Source organism: Dipodomys merriami, unplaced genomic scaffold (assembly GCF_024711535.1).
Source record: "Dipodomys merriami isolate MVZ:Mamm:240054 unplaced genomic scaffold, mDipMer1.0.p SCAF_1464, whole genome shotgun sequence".
NCBI classification, from domain to species: domain Eukaryota; kingdom Metazoa; phylum Chordata; class Mammalia; order Rodentia; family Heteromyidae; genus Dipodomys; species Dipodomys merriami.
Window position 1 is genome coordinate 115,664 of NW_027202787.1, and position 8,180 is coordinate 123,843.

General features: G+C 35.2%; 1 non-coding gene across 1 annotated transcript; it reads left to right on the plus strand.

Moving 5' to 3' along the window:
- The first annotated feature begins 4,652 nt into the window (after positions 1–4,652).
- On the plus strand, positions 4,653–4,759 carry LOC138826658 (U6 spliceosomal RNA). Its single transcript, XR_011371793.1, has one exon. It is a non-coding gene; the product is annotated as a U6 spliceosomal RNA (small nuclear RNA).
- The last annotated feature ends 3,421 nt before the right edge of the window (positions 4,760–8,180 follow it).

Here is an 8,180-nt window from a genome sequence, read left to right on the forward strand (position 1 = left end):
TTTTCAATTATTAATAAAAAGTAACTCAAAATTTGAAAATTTAGAAGACTACAGGGCTCACTCCATAGTGGATTATGCATAATTAAAACTGACTCCTGTTTCTATCATCAGAAATTGAAAATTGTCCTTAAACTTCCAATAATAGGTAAATTACCTGTGATATTCACTTAAACTCTGTGAATTTAATGCAGAAAACATGACTTTAAGACTTTTGAAGTGATAAGTGATGGAAATTCATGATGGATAGTATAATGCTGAGAGCATGGAAAATATTTTCCTTCCATCTTCAGTGTGTAGAGAATAAAAAAAGCTCTAATGGATGGCTTGAAGGTCCAATTCTAAATTTAGGTGAGAAGGTGAATAGTAAAGGAGACTTATCTCAGCCATTCACAGATTAGAAATGTGGATAAATAGCCTCATTTATGTAGGTCAAAATGGAAGAGAGTATGTGGCAAGCCCAAAGCCAAATGCCAAAGGCAGAGAAATTTATCAAAATATCATGAAGTTGAAATAAGTCTTAAATAAGGAGCTGGGCTTCAAGGGAATAGGACATAAGAATGGAGAGGGAAATGGTGGACTAATACAGTCATATCACTCAATTTACATATGTGAGAATATAAGTAGGAAACTTGAAGGGAGAGGTGGGGTTGGGGTATGGGAAGGAAGAAAAGTGGAAAGATTAACAATGATCCAGATGTATTGTATATTGAAATGTACATACACTCTATTCCTCACTGACTTGATGAAGTAAAATCCCTTTGTACAACTAGCTAAAGATTCAAAACTTTTGGTTTTAATATTAAGAGACAAGAAGCATAAATCTTTAGAGATAAATAAGAGGATTGCATTGATATCTTGTTGAGGACTGTGCTCTTTTCAATATACAAAATTTAATGTGTCAACTCTGCTGTAAATGTAAATTTTATTTTGCCAATTCTTTTTGCAAATAGCTTAAACTATAGAGAATCAAATTCTAATATCACTTCACTTCCAATAAAAAAATCTTATAGACCTTTTGGTTTCTCAGTTGTGTCTAAATATCTTAATGTAATGCATTGGAAATAATTTCGTTCCACATTTAAATTTAAATTTTAAAACATGACAGTCATTTAAAATCCTCTCACCTGAGCACAGGTATGGATAGATAACTGATGTGGGCAAAATCAGAATTATTCAGAAGGCTGTAAATGGATGCTTTCCTAGTCTTCTCTCTGCTGGATCATAGAATACAGAATGTCCTAATTGGAAAAATTTAGACTTCCCAGGTTTTCTGCATATAAACACTCCATCATCATTTTTTAAATACAGGATTATTCTAGATTAGCTATATGTTGACTGATAATGACTGAGCATGACAGAAAGGTGAGGGAAAACCATTTACTCTTCAATGAGGTTCGTACTTGTGTTTCACAAAGGGTTATGATAGCTCTCCATGAGAAATCTAGCAGCTGCGTTTCTAAAAAGTACTTGCGAGCTTACACATTCTGATACTGTCTCAATTCAAGTACTTCTCCTTGGAGTTCAATACTATTCAATGATGCTGTGATAGCTTTTTATTGCATTTTGCAGACCGGTCCTGGTGATGAAATTTGTGCTCCCAATTCCCTCCACAAAATGCAGACAACAATTATCTGAAAAAATTTGTATCTTTTGACAGTGCATATACTTTTATTTTTAATTACAAACATAGAATGTAGTAAAAACTTTTATAGCAATTACAACTGCACTAGGTTGTGGGCAGATTCTTATGTAAATAACAGACTGTGTTCGCGTAGGTTATTTGAGTATCCAAAGTTTTAATATGCCTGTGGTTCTAAACAAATACGTTACGGATATTGAGTGACAAATACAACTTCCTATAAGTACAGAATTTTTCCTTGTATCTTTTATATATATATAGTAAAGATACTGTACAGAGGGCTTATGGTAACATAAGTAAGGTAATGAGTATATTTCTTTTTTTTTTCTTTATTGTTGGTCATGGGGCTTCAAATCTAGGCCTGCGCACTGTCCATCAGCCCTTCAGCTCAAGTCTACGACTCTGCCACTTGAGCTACAGCGCCACTTCTGGTTTTCTGGTGCTTTATTGGAGATAAGAGTTTCACGGACTTTATTTGTATTTGTGTGGTTATTTGTGTTTATTTGTATTTGTGTATTTGTGTGTATAATAACATATATGTATACAATATAAGGGCATATACACACATATAATCATATATAAATAAATTTACATATAGAAATATATATGCATATATATCTCAGTGTTCAGTGATTTAATCTATAGTTCCCAGCGGATTGTCCTTCTCACAAAATGTACATGATAAACTGCTCTGAGGATCTGTGCTCTATGATGGGTATCCTTTTTACTCACTTCGACCATTACCTTCTTTTTCATCCCTGTGAACAACTTCAGTGTACTTTACCTAGGATAGCTTTGTTTTCATTACATGTAGTTACTAACTGATAATCAAAGAAAAAGGTTGTTTGTGAAAGAAAAAAGAATTGTTAGGTCACAGGTAAAAATATCTTATTTGGGGGAGGGGGTCCGGTCGTGGTGCCTGAACTCTGGGCCTGGGCACTGTCCCTCAGCTCTTCAGCTCAAGGCTAGCGCTCTACCACTTGAGCCACAGCGCCACTTCTGGCTTTTTTCTTTCTGCTTATGTGGTGCTGAGGAATCGAATCCAGGGCCTCATGCATGAAAGGCAAGCGCTCTACCACGGAGCCACCTTCCCAGCACAGGTTAAAATATCTTATCCATCCCAACGATTCCTATGAGATAACATTTATAATAGTAGTAAATGTGAAAAGGAATTCCTAGAACTGTTGTTTTGCCATTTAAAATGGCAAAGAATTATATCATGTCACTCATAATTATTAAAGAATGCAAGGAAAAATGTTGGTCCCATCATGTTCCCACAAAGCTAGTGGATCCTCAAGGATAATAGTATACCAGCAGAAATTCTAAGTAGCAGACATGGAGCATGAAAGACAAAGAGAGGAAATGAGAAAGAGTAAGAGAGAGAAATATCATAATACTGGAAGTGCATAACAGATAAACAAGAGCTGTATGAGAATATTCATACTGCTATCTTCAGACTCTACATGTATATTTGAACGTATTTGATGTATGATAACCCATCAACCCAAAATTTAAAATGATTTTGGTAAAAATAAAAATTACTCAGAATAACTTAAAAATGCAAAAACAATCTTCACAGAAGCAAACTTTCAGAGATATTTCATGATTTTGAAGTTAGTATAAATTTAGAAGTGTTACAATTCACAAAATTATAAGAATATATTCATATATTTCATTATATAACCCAAAGCGGAGGGCAAATGTTGTTTAGATGATTTTTTAAAACACAGTCTATCAGAAGCTGGGATGGTGGCTGTTGTAGAGTGCCTGCCTTATATGCATGAGGCCTTGGGTTTGATTCTTCAACATCATATTAGTAGAAAAAGATGGAATTGGTAGGGTGACTCAAGTGCTCAAGTGGAAGTGCTAGCCTTGTGCTGAGGGACAGCACCCAGCACCCAGAGTTCAAGCCTCATGACCAACGAAATAAAAGTAAAAAACAAAACAAAACACAGTCTCTCACTTTTGTGACCTCAACTCTGTAATACCACTACTTCAGCCTATGGCTAAGATTTTAGGTGTGGACATTTATTATCCCTCCTGATTCAGACTGTACTTGATAATTTTTAATTAATATTATATTCTTAATTTTGCTTTTTGTAAATTCACATGCACCTATAAAAAATGGTTGGGCCATCACAGTAACCTTCTCAAAGTACCTTCTGATGATCACTAATAAAAGTTGTATTATATTACAAGGGAAACAATGCTACAAATAAAGAAAAACAATAATTAAATATTAATGATTAATAAAATAAAATACCAAACAATTACCAGTATTTTTCAGTTTTTGAAGTGTACTTACATATTAGATTTTACTATTTTCTCATATTCCTGTACATTAAACACTGGCTAAGATTATGATGTTCAACAAGAGTTTTATAGACTATGAGTAGTCTTTAAAGTTACCCACTAACATTGCTTTTATAACTCATCTCATAATTTGTATATGGCTTATATCATCATTAGTTCCTCACTAACATATAAAGTAAGGAAGTCCTAAAGTTTTAAGAGAAACTGTGAAGTTAACACAGTCTTAACTCTTCACTATGCTTCTTTACACAAAGACTTTGCAACTTCTCATTAGGAATGTTTCTATGAACTCTGAAATGTACATTCTTAATAGCATATGTCTGCTACCATAAATCTTAAATACTTTATAGAAAAGTTGTATGTCCTGACAAACAGTCCTAATTTCGGCATATATAAGCAAATTCCCAAAATTAAATACATTTAAAACATTAAAACATTTATCAAACCTTAACACGTGCTGCAGTGTTCATTATGACCGGTGCCTTGTACAGAATAATTGAATTCCTCATCATAAACATCTCTTTAACAACAAGTAACTGGAATTATTTTGTTTTTGCCATGCCAATCTTGACTATTCTTAAATGTGTGCTTATATAAGAAATACATGGCTCTAAAATTTCATGAGAATTCTTCTAAACTTACTTTTTTTGAATTGTCTAGATTAAGAAAACCAATTATACTTTATATATAAAAATGTTCTGTGCTCAATTCAGCAACACATACACTAAAATTGGAACAATACAGAGAAGATTAGCATAGCCCCTGTGCAAGGTTCACATACAAATTATTGAATCCTTCCATATTTTTACAAGTACAGATGCTGGAGAGGATTTGGCCACAAGGAAACCCTACTTCATTCTTGGTGGGAGTGTGAACTTTTTCAACCACATTGGAAAGCAGTATGGAGGCTTCTCAAAAGACTCCATATAAAGCTCGCCTATGACTCAGCAATCAGACTTTTTGGGATTAACTCAAATGGTCATAAGCAAGACCATACTAAACCTACCAGCACAACTATGTTTACTGCAGCATTATTTACGATAGCTAAGATATGGAGCTCACCCCAATGGCCCGCAGAAGATAAATGGATTATGAATATGTGGTATATATAAACAATGAAATTCTATGCCTCCATTGCCCAATTAGTTAGAAATTGGAAAGATTTGGAAAAAAAAATTTTATTAAGTGAAGTAAGCCAAGTCCAAAGAAACATAGGTACCATGGTTTGCCTTATTTTCAACAACTAATATATGTCTGGGATAAGCAGAATAGATCATAAGCTATGTGCATATGACCAGATAAAATGATATTATGGGAAATGAACCACACAAGTGGTTATTTGTTTCTTGCTCTTCTTGTTTCCAAGGTACTTATAATGTGTGATGTGATTTTTTTGTTTCTTTATATGTTCCTCCCCCACGCTCTAACCCCTGTTTTCACTGTACTTGAAGTTGGTGCACCAACACCTGTGTATATGTTTCTCTAATTTGGGGAGGGGAAAGGGAAATACAAAATGCTTAAATAGGGATTCTGGTTGAGATGCACAAACACTATGTTGAAAAATGAACTGTACAATTTAGGCAGGGGAAGGAGGGAGGGGAGTGTATTCTTTGAGGTGGGAAGGGGTGGTAAGGAAAAAGAAAGGAAGAGGTAACACTGATTGTTAGAAAATGTACTCATTATTTGCTCTTGTAATTGTGACAACTCCGTACAGTTTTTTTACACTTAAAAACATAAAAATGTTCTGATCATGTGACATATTTTATTTCTACAGTTCATACAATTTAATAAACAGTAATTTGGGAAAAACAAAAAAATGTTCTGATATAGAAGAGTTTATTTCCCCTATTTTCCCATATAATATTTTTAACAAAGAAATTAATGTAGAACACTGATATGAAGGCATTTTGAATAAATGTGTGTGTGAGAGAGCACATGCATGCACACATGCACACATGCAAATGCTTGTGTATTGGCACTCTCAGAGTTTGAAATCAGGGCTTCAAGGTCTTGCTTGGCTTTCCTTTCTAGATTGGTCATCTAATATATAAACTACATCTCCATTCCTGGCTATTTCCTAGTTCATTAATCTTTTGAAAAATAATCTCATGAATTTCTTTTGCCCTAAGTGGCTTCCAAAAGTTATCCACAGATCTCAGGCTCCTGATTAGATATCCGTAGTAGATAGGATTATAGGTGTGGCCAGCCAGCATAAGGCTTTCAGAATTTTTTTAAATTTATTTTATTTTATTTGTGAACATACTGTACAGAGGGGTTACAATTACATGGTCAGGATAATGCGTACATTTCTTACCAAGCATTGCAGCCTCCTCCTTTGTTTAACCTTCACATCCCTCCCCAGCCTTCCACATCCACCTCCCAGTCCCAGTCCTTCTCCCCGCCCCACACCGACGTTGTAAAGCTCGTTTTGGACATGACAACTTGTACTTCTCATTGTTGCAACAGGTTCACCTGTATCCTTAAACGACTTGTTTTTCCCCATCTCCTCCACAAGTTATAATGACATCAAATATAGTGAAAGTAGAGGTTATACTGTGGGGGAGGGACATACAAACCAACAAAGAAATAATCTTATAAATGCGTTAGAAACACATGCATGAAAGAGAAAAACATTAAAATACATATCTAAGGATTCTTTTTCCTAACATCACATTATTTGACCTTTTCCGCTTGACTCATACATATACTAGCTATGGCAAATAAGGGAAACCATGGAGCCTATGTTTCTTTGGGCCTGGTTGACTTCTCTTAATATAATTTTTTCCAAGTCTTTCCATTTCCTAACAAATGGGGAAATGTCATTCTTTCTGATAGAGGCATAGAATTCCATTGTGTAGATATACCACATTTTCTTGATCCATTCATCTACTGAGGGGCATCTGGGTTGGTTCCAGATCTTAGCTATGGTAAATAATGCTGCAATAAACATAGATGTGCTGGTTGCTTTAGTGTGGTCTTGTTTGTAAACATTTGGGTAAACGCCTAAAAGTGGGATTGCTGGGTCATAGGGGATTTCTATGTGGAGTCTTTTAAGGTACCTCCATACTGCTTTCCAAAGTGGTTGAACAAGTTTACATTCCCAGCAACAATGAAGTAAGGTTCCCTTCTGTCCACATCCCCTCCAGCATCTGTTGTTGTTAGAGTTCTTGATTTTTGACATTCTAACTTGAGTGAGGTGGTATCTCAATATTGTTTTGATTTGCATTTCTTTTATGGCTAGGGAGGTTGAACATTTCTTCATGTGTTTATTGGCCATCCTTCTTTCTTCTTCAGAGAAGTTTCTCTTTAAGTCTTTCGCCCACTTGTTTATTGGACAGTTGATTCTTTGAGGATTTGTTATTGGGGGATTTAATTTTTTGAGTTCCCATTATATTTTAGATATGCGACCCTTGTCCGTTGTATGGCTAGTAAAGATCTTCTCCCAATCCGTGGGCTTTCTATTGATCTTACTAGCTTTGTCCTTTGCCATGCAGAAGCTCTGCAATTTCATGCATTCCCATTTGTCCAACCATTCTTTGATTTGTTGGGTTTCCAGGTCTCTATTCCTAAAATTTAGACCTGAGCCACGGAGGCCTAGGGTTTCTGCTTTTCCATCCCATAATGTTTTCAGAGTGTCTGCTTTGACTTCAAGGTCTTTGATCCATTTGGAGTTGATTCTGGTGCAGGGTGATATATAAGGATCTAGCTTTGTTTTCCTACAAGTAGTTAACCAATTTTGCCAGCACCAATGACTGAAGAGGTTGTATTTGTTCCATTGGATTGTTTTAGCTCCCTTACTGAAGATTAGATGGCTATAGGTCTGTAGGATCATTTCTGGGTTTTCAATTCTATTCCATTGGTCAGAAGGTCTGTTCTTAGGCCAATAGCAAGGTGTTTTTATTACTATGGCTTTATATTAGAGTTTGAAATTTGGTATTGATATTCCTCCAGCAGTGTTCTTTCCATTGAGGAGCGTTTTTGATATTCGGGGTCTTTTATTGTTCCATATGAATTTTTGGATTGCCTCTTCTATTTCCTTGAAGAATGAGGTTGGGATTTTGATAGGTATCGTGTTGAATTTGTAGATAGCCATGGGAAGTATTGCCGTTTTCACGATGTTAATCTTTCCAATCCAGGACCATGGGAGGTTTTGCCATTTTTTAAGTTCTGTGTTGATTTCCTTTTTCAAGATTTTAAAGGTTTCATCATAGAGGTCCTCACTTCTTTG